Consider the following 18,598-nt stretch of genomic DNA (forward strand, 5'->3'; position numbering starts at 1 on the left):
TCTTATAAATTACCAGTTTTTAATTTATATGCTTTTAGGCTATGTTATTAAGTGAGTAAAGGTTTAGAATTATTACATCTTTCTAATGAATATTTCCTTTTTTCATTAAGTAATAATTTAATTGCATATAGAATTCTAAATTGTTATTCCTTCAGCACTTGGAAGATATTAGTTTTCTTCTGCCATCTGTTACTGATGAGGAGAAGTCTGCTGGCAATTTAACTCATTTCTCTGAGGTAATATGCCTTTTCTCTCTGCTTTCCTTTAAGATTTTGTGTGTGTGTATATGTGTGTGTGTGTTCTTCAGATTTCCTTTTATTTATCTTGTTCAAGATTTGTTAAGCTTCCTTATTCTGAAGACTCATGCTTTTCTTAAATTCTGGAAAATTATTAGCCATTGTCTCTCCCATTCAGCAATTCTTATTGCTGAATGGTGTTCTTAATGTTTTACCTGTCCACTAGTTTAAATTTTCAGTGATTATATATTTTAATTTCTAGAAATTCACTTTTGGTCTTTTAAAAAAATTTTAATGCTATACTACTTTATAATTTGTATTGAATCCTCCTTTTACTCCTACAATATTTTATAATTTGTATTGAATCCTCGTTTTACCCCTATAATGTTTATTTTATGTCACTATAAAATTTTCTATTTCCAGTTCATTATGACTTGTTTCTTTATGGAGTTTGTAATTTTGGACAGAAAGCTCATGTCCCTAACCCACTCCCCACCCAGTGTGGGATTCCTGCAAGCCCTGAGCTGTCTGTGTCTCCCTATAGAGGTATTTCAGGTTTGCTCCTACCAGCGTACAGTACCAGGAATTTTAATTGTCCGAGATCAATTTTTACATTACCTTCTTGATTTAGCATTCCATTACCATATCAGGCCCCATGGCCACACCCTAGAGAAGTTAGCAGATACTCAAGAGAGCTTGCTCATGTACTGATCATTCTTGTTTGCTAAGCCATTTGGCTGCTCTGCCCTTCCTGTGCCATCTCTCACTGGTAAGGAAGAACAAAGGGAAAATGTGAACACTAACTGGATGCCAGACTATAAACTAAGTTACAGCACTCAAATTACAGAAAGAGTACTCATCAAACATAGGACCAGCTAGGCAGGTAAATAAACATCACGTATGTCAGGTTTTGCAGAATTTCTTAAGTTTTGTATTACTCAAATACTGGAACTAAATAAAGGTAGAGTTTTTTCCTTTTCCTTTAAGAAATAATTTATCCCAGTTTTCTATATTAGAGTTACTTCAAGTTATACTCTATAGAAAATGACCTTTCAAGCAAAATAATCCATATTAAAGCTTTAGGTTTAATATGAGTGCTCTGGTGACATAAAAGTACAAATATATCACAGGCCAACATATACAAAACCAAGTTTATACACATTAAGCTTTTAAAATCTCCAACAAGCCTAAATGATCTATATGAACTGTTGGGAAGTGAGGGGCCTAACAAAAAGCCTTTGCAAATAAGGATACGGTTTACTTCTAAAAGAAGCTTCTAAAAATGTGTATTTTCAGACCAGTGTTCTCTCCTAAATATACCACAAATAAATAAATAAATATAAAACAAAGTAATCTGTACCAAGATGTTCTCAGCAGTACAAAGATATTATAACAGCCAATGATTAAAATCAAAATCACAATTAATGTTGAAATTATGTGAAAACAAGGGGGACAGACTGTGTCAACATTTACATAAGGATAAGTGAAAAGGCAGAATACGTAGCCACCTATTATAACTAAGTAAAAAAACAGGTACCCTTACAAAGGATATTTGGATATACAGAACTGAGCACTTAATACTAATCAGGGTCTTATTTTTGTTAAGTTACTAATTTTAAAAATCAGGTAAGAATTTTAAAAATATATTTCACTAAATTGTCTATATACCAGTTTATTCATAAGATATCATGACATACATAAGAATTCTACCTTAAATTTTTTAGGATGAAGCTGTGTATAAATGTAGTTAAAACCTAAGTTTTTAGCCAATTTAGTGATCATTAAAAAATATTTATATCACGATAATATTATTTAACCTCAATAGTACATTTCTAGTCCTCCTTTGATTGTATTAGCATATTTTTTTCCTTGAAAATGGCAGCTGTTAGTAGTAGAATGGACAATTTAATAAAATGGCACATGAAAAGCCAAGGTACCTAGATATATGTCCTGAGTTTGTACCTCTAACTGGTTCATCTTGAAAACTGTGTTTCGGTGCCTTCTTTTCTTTTCTAAAAAAGTGACACCATATAATCACCTAAACCACTGTATATCAAAGATGTATAATAAAAATCAACTCTTCTCCCCTCTACCCTCATAATAAATAATTATTGAAACAACATTTACTCCTTCCTCCCCACTCTTCCTAAATTTCTTAAAGTGGTCTTACCCTACCTGTTTTCCACACTGACTCCCACAGAATCAATGAAGCGCGGTCATGGCAAGCAGTATTAAGAGATGCCACCAGCATATGTATCTCCCATTTCCAGAAAACGTATGAATATGTACTCAAACACAGTGCCACATTTATCAGATGAAACATTCACATAAAACATTCTCTTTGTCCTTTAACTCTGAGGGTGACCCTAAAACAGCCTCTTTTCTCTTTTACAATGGAAAAAACAGCCTCACGCTTAACACCTTGAGTTCTGTTAGTCACTGACACAACAAGAGACTCTCCCCACCTGTCAGGTGGTAAAACAGGTGTTAAGTCTGTCCATACTGGGCCTACAGTGATGCTTCAATAATTTATACCAGGCTGCCTAATTTTACTCTTAAGAATTTCTTTTCCCCAAGCCTAACTGTACTTTTTTTTCTGTCTTTTGAGACACCTTCCCTGAACATAACTGTGGTCTCTCCGCAGTCCTCTGCCAACTTACTGGGGGTTGGGGAAGCAGGGTAACAAACAGAAGTATAAACTGAATTAATAAGGTAATTCTGGCAGTCAAATTAACACAATAATGGCATCCACAAAAAAAGGTTCTTAATCATTATTTTCCCCAACCGGGGCCCCTCTGGTAAAGCCTATGAACCCCTTCCTAGAAAAGTATTTTTAAATGCACAAAATAAAATACACAATATTACATTTAAAAAATCAATCATACTGAATTATAATATCAAAAATATAAAAAGCACAAATTTATGATACAGTAATATATATGCTTCTTTGTTAACCTTTAAATCACAATATCTACCAGTGTATCTAATAATTAAACTTTAAGTAATGGGTATTAAATGTCATTTTGAGATCTGCAATAACAGTTATGCATCATGAAAATATCTGCAATTTCTATTAGAAACAGTCTCTGCTACTGCTGCCCACATTCGTAATGGAAAACGTGTAAAAAAAGATGCAACTTTTTTCACTATTCAAGTTCACAGACCCACAGGTTTAAAACCTCGAATATACAAAGAACTATGCTTATTAAATTTTTTAGCTCTGTTAAGTACTGAATTTAATAGCAATAATAATGTACTTTTACCTATATAATGCCATGTGACTCCACAAGTGAAGCAGAGGACAAGAATTTTTAGTTCCATTTTGCAAAAAAGAAATAAGGCCAAAAGCAAGGACAAGGGTAGTAAATGGAATTATTTGTAGAATGCTCACTCTTCAGCCATGTTACCTACATTATCTAATCTTCCTAATAACTGCCCTTCCTCCCTCTGCCCAAGATAAGTATCACAATCCCTTGTTCTTCTAATTAAGGAAATTAAGATTCAGATAAGTCACTTGCCCAAAGTAATAAGGCTAGTCAACAAAGTCATATGTCCTTCTAAATTCAAGTCCTGTGCTCTTTTGGCTACCCTATTCTGCCTTCCTCTGACATCATTTTAGCCAAGCTCATCCCAATTACCAGAGCTTTTCAAGAAGTTAAAGCTCTATCCTCTGTTGTTTTCAGGTCAAAAAGACTACCTCTAAAGATTTGTTGTAAGTGCACATTAATACTGGTATAGTCACCTCTGTAAATTAATATCCTGTAAGGGTGGCATGCAGTTCTAAATAAGGTATTAAGTGCTTGCTTTTGTAGGAACTGACTTTTGTTCAAGGAAATAAAATATTCAACATTTTAAAGCAAAACACACGTTACTGGAAATGCAAAGCAAATTTCCAGCACTTAAAACAAATATAAGGCACAAAGCAAAGTTTTACACTGAATTTAAATTCTTTTCTAAATGAATTTTGTAAATTTAAAAGAAACACCATACCTATATTGCTTCCTAGGAGGGTGGAAAAACAATACATTACCATTTGCAAAAATGAAGTTTAAATGCTAAAAGGTAAGAAAGCTAAATCCAGTCCAATTTCTTCATCTTACAGTTAAGGAAACATCAAAAATTCATATAATAAACACTTAAAAATGGAAAAACAAAGATAGGTTCATGTAAGTCACCTAGGTAGAAGAAAAGAAGAAAAGTCTCAAACTGACCTGAGGAATTCTCACAATTCTATATATGTTTTGAAACACTAGATATTACAGTAGCTTATTTTCAAAACAGAATAAAGTTAATATGTTTCTTAAATATCTTTAAAATTAGATAGTATTCGCTCATGCAGTCAATAAGGCTATATGGCAGTTCTATCATTAAGTTTCTAACTTTTGAGATATTCAATCCCCCTTTTGAGAAATTGGAATGGTGTCTGGCTCACAGTAAGGCCTCAGATGTTTGTTGATTTTGTTGGTAAATTAAGTTCATATATAATACTCACTTTATTATCAAGGGTAATACTTTCCTCTCATCTTTTACATTGTAAAGTGAGCGAACTAGAAAGCAATAGGCTATAAAAGACAGCAACCATGAACGTGGGAGGAAAAAAAAAAACTTCTCCCAACGAGGTCTCCCAAATTCAAGCCTTTATCATCTCTAAGTCTCTTTCAATAATCTCATTTGACAATCAAATTAAATTTAAAGGCCACCTAATTTGACACATTTAATAATATCTATAAGTATCATGCTGCTTGATGATTAGATGTAAATAGTAAGCACTTTGGGTATACAGTCATCCCTTGGTATCCACAGGGGACTGGTTCCAGGACCCCTCTGCAGATACCAAAATCTAGGGATGCTCAAATCCCTTACACAAAATATATGTACATTTATATACATACATACATATATATAAATATAAAATATTATATTTGCATATAACCTACACACATCCTCTCATATACTTTAAATTATCTCTAGATTACTTACAATACCTAATACAATATAAATGCTATGTAAACAATTGTAAATACAATGTAAATGCTATGTAAATACTTGCCAGCATGTGGCAAATTCAAGTTTTACTTTTTGTAACTTTCTGGAATTTTTTTTCCAAATATTTTCAATCCAAGGTTGACAGAACCCACAGATGTGGAGTGTCAACTATATATACCAACTTTGCTTAATAACCAAACTAGGTTTTTATAGTTTCCTTAAGTCTAGAATCTAGAGACAGCTTAAATATCAAGAGCGCTCATGATGTCTAACAAAGTTTAGTCCATCCCACACACTCAATAAAAGCCAAAGGGTGATTAGATTCAATTACCATGGCTGAGATTTCCTATGTCCCCATTCTCCCTTTTATTAATGGTCCCTCTATTATACTCGTACCCACATCATTCTGAGTACTAACAGGATTTTCAGTTACAAACAACTATTCTGGTTAATTTATCAAAAGGTTATTAGTTAATTTACAGAAACAACAAGAAGTTTGGGGGTTTTTTTAAAGTACAAAACAAGAAACACCCAGAATTCACATCACAGAAGACCATGCTTACAACACTGTTACACTGAATATGAACTCGTTTATACACACAAAGAGCACTTAAGCAAAAACACTTCATGGTATACAAAATGGCACAAGTACATTCCCATTAGAGTGTGGCGTTCTCATTATCTTACTGAACAAATGCAAAGAATATCTGGCATATGATTATAAATGTCTGAATGTATGAATAATACCTTAAAGCGGGAGTCAGCAAACTTTTTCTGTAAAGGGCCAGGTTAAGTAAACTTTTTAGGTTTTGTGGCCCATACAGCCTCTGTTGCAACTACTCTGTTGTTGTAGCACAACAGCAACCATAGATAATATGTAAACCAATGAGCCATCATGTGTTCACATAAAACTGTTTACAAAAAAGGTAGTAGGCTGAATGTGGCCTTCAAACCAGTTTGCTGACCTCTTCTCCAAATGGTTAACAGTAAAGAGAATATCATTTTCAACTAAATCAACTTTACTAGAACCCAAAAGTTTCTTATTTCAAATGTAGGTAAATTATGTAGAAAAGCAGAAAAGGAACCAGTGTCACTACAGCATCCTATTCATATGCATACCGTATTTACATATGTAACTAGCCTCTATAAAATGTACTTTAGAATTCTTCTAAAAGGTAACTGACACTGCAATAGGAAAAAAATAACTTTGTGAATTTGCAAGAGTTTCTATACATACTGGTTATTCAAAGAAAAAAAAAAAAAAACCTATACAACTACTAACCTGAAAGAACCCCTCTCTTCCAGGAAGTTAAAGCTAGGATTCACCATTAAATGGAACAAAGAAATAAAGAACTGAATCATATGGACCATATTTCCTTTCCAAACAGTTCCCAGGTAAAAAGCTACATATATAATAGGGACATTTCACTACCCAAAATCATAAACCCTTTTTTAAAGGACACCACTTTTCAGTGTCAGTTATATACCATACCCTAGAAAAAAGAAAAAAAAGTGAATTCACCTTCAATCATTAATCAAGAAAATCTGCACATGTACATGAACACTTTTGAGATTACCAGAAATTCCATTTTTATTTCATTCAAATGATGAAAATCCGAGAAATACTAATTACTTAATGCTCAACACAGTAATAAACACTCTTGCAATGTTTGTTACAAAATAACCTTATTTTTAAAGACTTTAAAACTGCAAATAAGGGATATATATAAAGTATATGTTTACCCTTGCATAAATATTGGCATTTTCTATATACTACAAGGAATAGCTAATAGCAATTACCTCTGAAAAACAGAGACCGGGACTGGGAGAGGTGGGGGGCGGGGGGGGGGGGGGTGGTTCTGGGAAGCTGGGGAGAACTTTTACTTTTTCCTTAACATCTTTCTGGGTTTTCTTAACTTTGTCATAAAATTTATTAATTTTATAGTCTTTAAAAATGGTTTAAAATACGTTCATTATAAATTAATATTGAAAAATATACCAGGAACTAATATGAACAGTAAAGGCAGGATTCTTCTGAAAGAGGCTAGATATTCAGGAACTCTCTGGGGTCAGACTGGCCATTTCTATCACGCAACAGGTGAGGATATACTTGCTGCATAAGTTAGGGGAGTTCCCTGAAGGGCTTTTAACACCATGAGGTTTAAAATAACCTTGTAAAGCTGGAGTCTACAGCAACCCAATCCAGTTCCACTGAATCCAGTACCCCAAGGATAGTATCAGGGTCGTGAGAAGTGCCCACTAGCTCCTGGTCTGCAGGAGGTCCAAGCCATCCAAGAAAGGGTGACTTCCTCAACTTCCCAGATTCACAGCAATAGCACGATATGATATTAACTCTACCCTATCAAGTATGTTCACCAACATGGCTATCTTCACAATCTTAATAGAACACATTTTTCTAGGCTTTGGTCTTTGGGAAATACTGGTTAAAATTTGCCATCTTTAAATTGTACAAGTTGAACTGAATCAAGTTAAAAATGGAAGAAAAAACAAGACTCCCATCATCATTCAAGATTTCAGGCTCCATTGTATTAGACTATACACAGATTACATTAGAAGACTGAGAACTGAAATTAAGATAAAAGTACATAAAGACTTTCATTTCAACTGCCTGCCAAAGATAAAAATGAATAATAAAATCCAATTCTGCTCTTGGGAATAGTGAAGCAAAAAAAGAAGAAATAAGCCTTGTTCTCTCCCTGAGACTGAGAGTTAACAAAAGAGAGAAAGAACAGCAGAGTCTGTCATTTCTCACCGCCACAGAAAAAAGGATATCAGTTTAATTTCCAGTTAATACAAATGTCCAAAACAAAGGACAGACTAAACATACTTTCCCCACGCTGAAATTAATTACATTTAACTTCTGAGCCTCTCCTACATGCTCTGCCATGCTTGGGAATGAATACAGGAGTGAACAAAACAATGTATAATCCACTAGGGCAAGAATTTAACATTCCTAAATGCCACAAATTTTGTCTCATTTAAATAAAACTGTAAAGAATTCCAATGCATGTCTATTCATTCCTCACTAATAATGTATTGTTTATTAAATCCCATCATATATTAAAAAAAGTGGTTTAGCAAAAGAAACAAAGTCAGTGCAATCAACTTTACAGGATACAGTTAACTTCAAAAGAAATGTCTTATTCAATACATTTTACCACATTTGAGGTAATTAGTCTCTGGAAGATAAAGCCCACTGGTTAAAGTAATGTAATACTGAAATTTTTTTTTAAAAATGCAATCCTGAATATTAGTCTCTCTTCTTAAATCCATCGATAATAATGCTGTTATGGCAAATGGATTAAGCCATTATTTATCCAGCAAAATGAACGGGGCAATTGTTCATTCAGAGCTCCGTCCGAAATATAAAAGAGTATTTAGTGTTCTAAAAAATGTATGCTCCATAAACAATAGATTGCAATGTCTAAGTCCAAGTGCTCGTTTATCAAATAAACCCTTATTATCTTGGGTTTTTACATTTACATCATGGCCCGTCTTAGTGCCACAGAACTCATTAAAATGTCTTCTACACAAATCTCAACTATATTTTAAAATGTATCTTTGATGAAGTTGACTTTTAACCTATTTCCAGCCTCATTAATAACCCCTCCTTAATGGTAAACAACGCTAAATACATGTTGTGAATGGTTAAAGAACCATGCCACATCTGTATAAAAAGTGAAGTGCTCTATTTAAACTGCAATAATGCAGTGCCCCCCCCCCCCCGCTTTCAAAGTTAGCCCGGGAATTAAGTTTACAACCCTTTAAAGGAAGGGGGGACTGTAATGTACTCAACTTGTCTACTGGGGTCTAAGATACTAAACCGGGCTGCCTCAAAGGCCGAAGAAAGTTATGAGGCTCGGAGGCCGCCTTCAGCAGTAGAAGCAGCAGGTAGAGCCGGGGCCAGAACGGCGGCCCTCGCCGCGCGGGTGCGGGTGGCTGAGGGCGGTTCGCGCCCCAAACCCCGTAAGGCAACATCCCTTTGCCACCAGGGCGGAACACACGTTCTCTAGTAATTCAACACCCTTACTTTCAAACTGGAGGCCGGGGAGAAGAAGTTGTAATAAATTCCTTCCCTACATGGCAAAACGTTATTTTTCCTAGCCTTAAATCTGTATTATCAAACTGCCTAGAAGGGACGAGCCAGGCCGAGCCCGGGGCCGCACCCGAACGGCGGGAACCCGACCGAGCTCGAGGCGGAGGGGGTCCGGGGCGGACGCTGAAGGCGGACCCACGCCCGAAGGGAGGAGAAGCGCGCACCGGTGTGTTCAGGCCGCAGCCACGACTCGGGCAGAGCCTCGCGGCTCCCGCGGCCCCGGATGCGGCCTGGCCAGCCGGGCTGTTAGGGCAGCGACACCGCGGCCCTCGCGGCGCGGCCGCCGGGCAGCACTGGGCCCCGAAACTTCTCGCCGCCACCTCAGCGTCTCCGGCGAAGCCCGGGAACGGGAGTGGGGGAAGGTAGGGCGCTGGCGGCTTACCCCGAGAGCGGGCGGCTCCTTCCCGCCCTGAGTGTGGCCGGGGCGCTGCGCGGCGGCGCCGGATGTCGCGGCTGCGGCAGGGAGGGAGAGGCGGTGGAGGGAGCGATGGGCCGCGAGAGACGAGAGGCGCCGCCGCCACCGCAGACAGCTCCGCAATATGGCTGCCCGGCCGCTCCTCGCGGGAAAGGCGGGGCTGCCCCACGCCCCCCGCCTCCCCCTGCTGGCCGGCCGGCCTTGCGCCGCGTCCCGAGAAGCAACGCCGCAGTCGCCGCCGCCAGACCTCCCGCGCCCCGCCCCCGCCCCTCTCAGGCCCGCGGGCTCGCGGCCGCCCGCCGCGCGGGGTGTCGCCTGGGGTCCCCGTCCCGGGCGGGGACGCGCGAGGGCCGGGCTGCGGCTCCGGAGCCCGGAGGGAAAGGGGGAGAGCGCGGGGGTGGGGGACTCCTTCCGGGGAGGACTGGGCTTGAGCTAAACCCGATGCTCAGGGAAGAGGAGCCGCCCAACCCGGAGCTGGGAGTGGGCCCGCCGCCTCCCCTCGACGGGTGGAAACTTGAAACTCCCGCTGGTGCCGGAAAACTCACCGAGGGCGTTTCTATCGCCCCCAAGGAGGAATTCTTCCCCGAGGGAATCCAGAACCGAGTCGAGCGTGTTACTTGACTGTTCAGCTTGAAAATCCTGGACCTGGAGAGAGAAAAAGACCTGCCTTAGAGGAATTTATGCATGCAATAAAGAACTTTACATTATTTTGGCAGAATTTACCCAACTAGAAAAACTTGCTTTTTCAAGGGCAGTTTTTAAACCGCCACCGAAACCTCGATGGATATGGCCCCAATCGAGAGTGCAGATTTTTATCCAGGCAAGGATATTTGATAAATTTTTATTATCTCTGGCATGCTTCGGCAGTTGGAAGAAGTCGGTTAAAAGGAAAATGTTGGAAGTGGGACCCCGAAGAGCAGCCAAACCTAAATTATCCTAGACTTTGTGAAAGTTACGCATTTGACCATGATGTGACTCTAGCCCACTCACTTCAGTGGTCGGGACTAGATAGACTTCTGGTCGATGCTGTGTCATCTACTCCCAAGCCCCTGGTATTTTCTGCTGAGATTCAAAGAGCAAAACTTGCTCTGAGTATAGAAAGAGCAAGTGCACAAAATCAGATTCGCCGAGCTTGCTCTGTTTGCAGTGCTTTATATACTTTTTATTAATAAACTTTAGATTCAAATAAAACCTCACGAGTGTACTTAACTTCTACAGAACAAATAATTCATATCCTTCCTGCCTTAGCATTTGCCTTCCCTGAGACAATAGCTTTTCCAGGAACTCTCTCCCCTGATTACTTTCACTAAATTTACTCTTTAGTGAGTTTCCACCATTGCCCTTTGAGACCTCTCTGAGCAATTAAAAGCCCCAAGAGTTAACTCAAAGGCCTTTAGATTCCTCAAGAACGGGAACCGGGTGTGTGCTTTTTTTTTTTTTTAACTATAAGATTACTCCCTGACCTTCTCCCTGGGGTGCAAGAATTATCCAGGTGATTGTCCAGCCTTCCACAACAAGCTGCGTGGATAAAGACAGTCAAAGTATTGTGTAAATTCCTAGATAGTACACTAATCAAACATACTTTTGCAACAGAAAATGAAGCATTCATTATCGTTTGTCACATGCCAGGCACTGGTGTGAAATGCTTTACATGACTATTTCTTTTAATAATTACAACAACCCTGAGTTTGGGGTAAATATTATTATTGACCTTTTTAAAAAACCGATGAATAAAGAGAGCCTCAAAGGAGTTAAGTAGGGACTTCCCTGTTGGCACACTGGTTAAGAATCTGCCTGCCAGTGCAGGGGACACAGGTTTGAGCCCTGGTCTGGGAAGTGTGCCACGACTACTGAGCCTGAGCTCTAGAGCCCTCGAGCCACAACTACTGAAGCCCGTGCGCCTAGAGCCCGTGCTCCGCAACAAGAGAAGCCACCGCAATGAGAACCCCGGGAACCGCAACGAAGAGTAGCCCCTGCTTGCCGCAACTAGAGAAAGCCAACGGGCAGCAACAAAGACCCAACACAGCCTAAATAAATAAATTTATTTTAAAAAAGGAGTTAAGTAATTTGCTTGATGTATTATAACACAGCTAGGAAGTTGCAGAGCTATGACCAGACCCAGTATTATTTGACTCCAAAGCCTTGATTTTATCCTATACTCTTCAACAGCAAGCAGACCAGAAATTGTAATACTTCAGTCAGCTATCATATTAGTAAATATTTAAGTAAAGGATAATATTCAATGCTGGTGAGATTAAAAGGGTGCTACCAGACATTGTGAGTGGGAGTGTAAACTGAAACAACCTATTTAGAAACAATTTGGTGCTGTGATTCAACCTAAAAAAATGTTCATACTCTGTATCTGAGATTTTTTCTGAATGAAATAATCTGAAATAGAGCAAAAGCTTTGTTCATAAGCTGTATGTCACAATATTATTTATAAGATGCAAAAATAAAAATTATGGAAACTAAATGTCTTAAAAGTAACCATAAATACTTTGTAGCATTTTAGGTAACAATTTAAAAAGTATAGTATTAAGTGAAAAAAAAACCCACAAGTTATGAAACTAACCATGTAGTATGATCACATCTATGTTTAAAAAAAAAAAACAAAACTATGAAGTGTTAGAAAAAAGGAAAGATTGAAACTCAGAGTTGTCTCAGGATGATGTTTCTATGGGCACCCCTCCCCCCTGCCCCTTATTCTATTCTTCAGTATTTTCTGTATTACTTTTGCAGTGGAAAAAAAAAAAAAAAAATAAGGCTTAATTGAAAATTTTCTTTCTCAGTTTAATTCCAACACTTCAGATTTTAAGTGGTAAAATCACATTTGCTAAAACTACTTTTTTTAGAAAAAATCTGATGATATTATCACTAGTTACAAAAAATTTTTTATATATAGCACATAGTATGCATAAAAAAGAAAGACAAAACCAATCTATTACTAAGTCTTCCATGCTAGAATCCTGCTGTACTCCACCACAATATATTGGCTAATTCTGAATTCTGAGATTCCAATGATTAGTTAAAAAGCATTTGTCTCACTAGCACGTATAAGTCTTTCTTAAAAATGAAGAAAATTCATTTTTGCAAGTACGGTTTATAAATGGAAGGTTGTTTTTTTTTTTAATCTAGAACTAACATTGAGTTCCAGGCCTTTACTAGTTTGAGTAACACTTGGTCATTGCCCTCTAGATTCAGTAATGGGAAAGGCAAACAAACAATGCTGTGTAATATGCACCATAATAAAGATAAACACATTATTGTCAAGGAGACAGAAGAGAGGGTAATTAACTGCCTAGAGAAGAGAAAGATAAGCAGAGAAGGGGAGAGTAAAGGAATGAGTAGAAGTTCCCTAAGAGAAGTGAGGGGAAAGGCAATTAGCTTGGGAGACACAGTGGAAAGATGGCATTGATGTTTAGACATAAGAATATTTATAACCAGAGACTTCAGAAAGGTAAGTTGAGGTCCGTTTGGGAAGTTCAGAATTTGTCCTTCATCCTTGAGGAAATAGGAGTCCATAAGAGGTATTCTTTTTTTGTTTGTTTGCTTGTTTGTTTGTTTGTTGGCCACACCATGCAGCTTGTGGGACCTTGGTTCCTGGACTAGGGATCGAACCTGGGCCCTCGGCAGTGAAAACACAGAGTCCTAACCACTGGACCACCAGGGAATTCCCATAATAGGTATTAAGAAGAGGACTAATGTGATCTGATTTATGTTAGCAAAGTAACTGGCAGCTGTGTGGATTGCTTGGGAGAGAGGTTCAATGACAGTGAAAGTGGATGTTGAGATCTGAGGGATGCCTTATGCAGACGGTTTTGCCTCTAGCACAAAAGGATGAGGGGTCTGAACTTGGGAGGTTTGTGAGGGTGAAAAAGAGGAAATCGAATCTTTCAAAAAATTTTAGAAGTAAGAGAAAAGAAGAAGTGAAAATGTTTTCAGGGTTTCTGATGGGTACCATTAAGATAAATGTGAATTGTAAAAAAAGGAGAACTGAGAGATGAAGATAATTAGGCAGGTTAGGAAGATGCTGACTTTTAAGAGTCTACAGGCACTCTAGAACTCAGTAACTGGAAATATATGAACTATAAGTACAGCAAATGCAACATCCAATAAATACTTGTTAAAGAAATGAACATAGATAACATGCTAAAATAGGCCTTCCATTTCCAGCTATTTCTTTGGAAAATATAGTTTCGTTCAAGCCAAGGATTTTACTACGGTTTAGAATTAAATTAACCTGGAGCACCATAACATACTAAAATATTTTTCCATCAAAAAATTTTATTCACAGGACTTCCCTGGTGGTGCAGTGGTTAAGAATCCTCCTGCCAAGGCAGTGGACATGGGTTTCCCTGGTCCAGGAAGATCCCACATGCCGCAGAGCAACTAAGCCCGTGTGCCACAACTACTGAGCCTGCTCTGTAGAGCCTACGAGCCACAACTACTGAACCCACGTGCCACAACTACTGAAGCCTGCGTGCCTAGAGCCCATGCTCCACAACAAGAGAAGCCACCTCAATGAGAAGCCCGCACACCGCAAGGAAGAGTAGCACCCGCTCACCGCAACTGGAGAAAGCCCACGTGCAGCAACAAAGACCCAACACAGCCGAATTAATTAATTAATTAATTATTTAATTATTTAAAAATTTTATTCACTATTTTTAAAAAGCTACAACAATGTAAGATCACTATTTTTAAAACCTATACATAGAAAAAATACAAATGAGAATCTTCTGTTGTAAACTGTGATATTTCATACTATTCACACTATCTTGCATATTTAAGTACATATTCACAACGTGTTCACCAATATAACAGACCTCAGTAAAAACAGGCAAAGTAAATAAAACTATCTTATCATCTGCTTTGTATGCCTAGTAAACCATACAAATTTAACTGCTGATATAAGCTATAAAATTTCAGTACAGTCAACAGAGGTTTGATGTCCAAGGTACCTAAACTAAGAGTCAAGAAACCACAGGTGTATTCCTACCTTTATTCTCTCCCTATCTAAGATTAAATTACATAGGTACATAATTCATAATGTGATCACAGATATGAGCATATAGTCTTCAACAAAGACAAGGTAAAAGTTATTGCTTAATCCTCTCTGCTTAGGTAATAAAGCCAATTTAGTTCATGATAAACAGCAATAACATTTCAGAGGTAAGTAATAAATGGAGTGGAAAGGGTCCAAGTGAGGAAATCTATAACCTTGGCTTTATTCCCAATTCCTACCAACAAGTTGCTAAGTGACCTTGAAAGAGCCAATGGACTAGTCTGTAACTTACTTGCAAACAATGTTAAAAGAGGGAGAATGTTACACCTTTTGGGCCTGTCCCAGAGATTGTTTTAAGGCATTGCAGATTTTCAGAACTAGACAAGGAGCTCAAAAAGCACTAAATCCCCTCCCCGGTATTACTGTGAAATGGCCATCCATCCCATCAGCAGTGGCTTCCTGCCACTGACTATGTGAGACTCTAGGAACATCTTTTTCTTTTTTTCTTTTTTTTTTTTTTCTAATGGACTCAGTTTTCTCATCTACTAAATAAGGGAGCTAGATTAGACAGACCATCAGCAAGCTTTCTTCAAGCCCTAAAATCCTTCAGTTCTGACTGTGATTCACATATAAAATATTTGATTCTCATACATAACAATGTGTAATTTCTAGAATTCATTATGTATTTTACAACATAAAGCATTTAGATAGAGGATCACTTACCATGATATTTCACAATTTTTGACTCAACTATCCATTGGTTTATGACCCATTAAGCTTTGTACATTGTTAGACTTTCCTTGCCTCATTACAGAGCTATAAATAAATAAATGATAAATATTCGCCCTGAACTTAGCGATTTAAACCTATACAACAGTGTTATTTACTGTCAAGGAAAGGTACCCAGCACTTTGCGAAGTGTCAAGATTTAAACTTTTCTGTGGTAGTTTTCAAATATAACCACAAATTATTTGATACCCATCAAGAGATGGGGCCTAATTTCCCTTCCCAGGAATGTGGGCTGGACTTAGTGACTTGCTTCTGACAAAAGGATAAAGTGGAATTGATGGCATGCGACTTCCAAGACTACATTATAAAAGGCACTGCAGCTTCCTTCTGGCTGGTTCTCTGTGGGATCACTTGCTTTGGGGCAAACCAGACAGCATGTCATGAGGACACTCAAGCAGCCTTATGGAGAGGCCCATGTGGTGAGAAATGGAGCCTCCTGCCAGGATCCCGTGAGGAAGTAAGGGCTTCTGCTTACAGCCCTGTGAGTGAGCCACTGTAGGAGCAGATGAATCTTTGAGCCCCAGTCAAGCCTTCAGATGACTGTAGCTACTACCAACATTCTGAATGCCACCACCTGAGAGACCCTGAGCAAGAACCACCAGCTAAGCTGCTCCTGAATCTCTGACCCACAGAAATTGTGAGATAATGTCTGTTGTTTTAAGTCACTGAAGTTTGGGATAATTTTTTTAATGTAACAACAGATAACTAAGGCATTTACCTATAAGGAATTTCTACTCTAATTAGGCCACTCCTTATTTTCAAAAAATGATTGAATTGCATAACACAATCACACAATTTTACAATAGAACTGGACAGGACTTTAAAGTTTGCCTCTTATTTTGCAGAAACAGAAATTAAGATCTGCAGAGCTTGTCTTGCTCAAGTCTGGTGTGCTTCCATTATTCCCTATCTCAGCTAGAAATGCAGAAGCCATCCTAACACTCCTTCACCTCCTTCATACCCAGCCTGTTACTATTTAATCCTGTTGCTTTTACCTCTTCTTGCGTTTGTCCAACTTTTTATATCTATCCCACTCCCAACTGGGTCACACAACAGTTATCTCTTCTGGACTCCAGCAGTAGCCCCCTAACTGGTCTTCTCACGTCTACTTGTGCCTCCTACAATTAGTTCTCAGTACTGAATCCAGAGTTAATTTGTTGAAAAAATTATGATTATCTCATTTCTTCCCGTCTCCCTGCCCCTGCCTACCCCACACTCATTTGTTGATTCCTTTTGCCAGTCATTGGTTTGCACTTGTTCTCTGAGCTCAAGCCACTCTGGCCTATAATTCCTAGAATACACCTGATGTCCCACCCAGGGTACTGGGACTTTGCATACACAGTTCCTTCTGCCCCATTCACCTAGTTGACACCTCACCATCTTTTAGATGTCAATCACAATCAAGCCTGTACTGACCACCCTACTACCCTGGTCCAATCTCCATGTAACTTTTCTTCACAGTATTTAATAGCAGGTACATTGTTAACACATAGATTTTTTTCAAAATTGACGTCTGTCCTCTTAAACTGCCAGTCTAAAAATGTAGATACCATGTCAATTTCTTTTTACTCTTGTATCCTAGCACTTAGCACGATGTCCAGAACATTATAAGGTGGCCAAGAAATATTTGTTGAATGAATGAATGAAATCACCCAAGAAGTTAGTGTGGGACTAAAATCCAGGTTTCCTGGCTCCAATTTTAATGTTATTTACAACACCTGCTGCTCTCAATTTGATGTATTCAACTCTAAGTACCAATATAATACATTTATTAAGCACAAAGAAAATCATTGACATTCTTCAAATATTGTTTTTGGCAACACTAGTGGTATACAATATCTAGGCATAGTTACTGTATTATAATGACAAAGTTGTCATGTAGACTTGTTTACTTTGTGACTTTGCCACTTATTTCCTGAAATACAACTGTGATGGTTAATTTTATGTGTTAACTTGAAGTCTAGATAGCTGGTAAAAAATTGTTTCTAGGTGTGTCTCTGAGCGTGTTTCTGGAAGAGGTTAACATTTGAGTGGAGAGACTGAGTGAAGAGATCTGCCCTCACCAATGTGGGTGAATCATCCAATCCATTGGGGATCCAAATAGAACAAAAAGGTGAGAGAAGGGTGAACTCTCTCTCTCTCTTCTTTTTTTTTTTTTTTTAGCTGGAGATGCATCTTCTCCTGCTCTTGGATGTTGGAGCTCCTGGTTCTCAGGCCTTTAGATTCTGGGACTTTTGCCAGCAGTCCCCTGGTCCCCAGGCCTTCAGACTCAGACCGTATTACAGCACTGGGTTTCCTGGCTCTCCAGCTTGCAGGTGGCAGATCGTGGGACTTCTTCATCTCCATAATCACATGTGAGCCAACTCCTATTAAAAAAAAAAAAAAAAAAACTCCTCTTATACATATCTCTATATATCCTATTGGTTCTGTTTCTCTGAGAACGTTGAGTGAGCGATACAACAACCATTACTTAAAATAACTAAAACACAACTTGTACTATAAATTGCTTAACCCAATATGGGATTTATTAAGTTAGTAATTGAATGTATGAATACTTCTTTTACACAAGAAGCTAACATACAATATAAGTGTAATGATTACAGAAAAGTTGGAGGGACTGTCTGAATCAGAGTTGACCATTGCTGATAACTATCTAGCTGTTACTGATAACTATGTGTGAAGAAAAGGGACAAACTCTAGGCCCTCTGCAAATCCACTTAAGTCCTTGATCTAGTCCAATTATTAGTCTCTGGAGTTCTTTTCAAGTCACTGGGTTGTGCCTCTGTTCCCTTCCTCAAGACTCCTTCTATAGGCATTGTAGTGACCTGATTCCAAAAAAGGGTGCCTAGGGTGGCACTGAAGCATTGAGGTAGTGACCACTCAACACTCGGACTGACTCTCAGTTGTAGGGTAAACATGATGGCTTCCAGGGTGCAGGTACAGGGCATTATGTAAGTTCTTCATGGGAAACATAACAGAATGACATTCCCAACTAGTGAAGGACCTTTGGTTCAAAAGTATGGTGTAACTAATTTGGAATTTGAAAAATGTCC

The 18,598-nt window shown here is 38.5% G+C and overlaps 1 protein-coding gene and 2 long non-coding RNA genes across 4 annotated transcripts in view; 1 reads left to right on the forward strand and 2 right to left on the reverse strand.

The window, feature by feature from the left end:
- Positions 1-10,092, reverse strand: part of RDX (radixin) — a 97,404-nt gene extending 87,312 nt beyond the window's left edge. Inside the window, exon 1 of one of the 2 annotated variants that reach the window (XM_082476887.1) lies at positions 9,722-10,092. The gene's annotated coding sequence lies outside the window, so the exon portion shown is untranslated. The remainder of the gene's footprint in view (positions 1-9,721) is intronic. The other variant, XM_082476885.1, reaches the window with a different exon arrangement.
- LOC309667926 overlaps positions 1-18,598 on the reverse strand; it is a 614,088-nt gene that overhangs the window by 402,414 nt on the left and 193,076 nt on the right. The window lies entirely within an intron of this gene.
- LOC309667922 lies at positions 1,640-13,071 on the forward strand. The gene is made up of 2 exons (XR_014267998.1): positions 1,640-9,701; positions 10,325-13,071. It is a non-coding gene; the product is annotated as an uncharacterized lncRNA (long non-coding RNA).

The sequence above is a fragment of the Balaenoptera physalus genome (genome assembly GCF_965194825.1).
Source record: "Balaenoptera physalus genome assembly, chromosome: 10".
Taxonomy (NCBI): domain Eukaryota; kingdom Metazoa; phylum Chordata; class Mammalia; order Artiodactyla; family Balaenopteridae; genus Balaenoptera; species Balaenoptera physalus.